Raw genomic sequence first — 665 nt, forward strand, 5'->3', positions numbered from 1 at the left:
TTTTTTTTTTTTCAATTTCGTTCTGACGTGAAATCAGATATACGTCAATCTTAGGTTTTGCCATCAATCATTGCCAGCTACTTCACACCATGATCAGACAAGAACTTCATCATGCTCTTCAAATATTCACCTTACAAATAGATGGAGAGAAAGGCCAGATTTGTGCCACTTACACTATCTTTAAGCAGAAAGAGATATTTATTGTAAAAGAGTCGAGCAATGTTACATTTTCATGATTAGTTCTTCCCACCAATTGACCAATGATCAGGCAATAGATTGAGGGGTATTCTATTACAATAAAACTGAACTGTATTGTTCACAGAAATAAGGGCTCTTTCAACAAGTGGCAGAGACGCCTGCATGATCTGCCACAACTGATGATTATCAAAGCCTGGATAAAGAACTTGTTTTGCCGTCGAGCAGCAAGCCAAAAGATTTGAATGCAAGTTGTTGCTGAACCACAAGTTAACGTGAACAGTTGTTACTGTAAAGAAAGCTTGTTTTGACATCCATCTAGAATCTACCCTCAACGGCAAAACAAGTTATGTTTTCCGACCTTTAATAATTATCAAAGAGTTGTAAAGAAGAGAGTGACAATAAATCACTCCCAAAGCTAATATTTCAAGAAAAAGTGTGAATATTTTGAAAGTGAGTGAGCTCTTCAA

The sequence above is a fragment of the Tigriopus californicus genome, chromosome 5, assembly GCF_007210705.1.
Source record: "Tigriopus californicus strain San Diego chromosome 5, Tcal_SD_v2.1, whole genome shotgun sequence".
NCBI classification, from domain to species: domain Eukaryota; kingdom Metazoa; phylum Arthropoda; class Copepoda; order Harpacticoida; family Harpacticidae; genus Tigriopus; species Tigriopus californicus.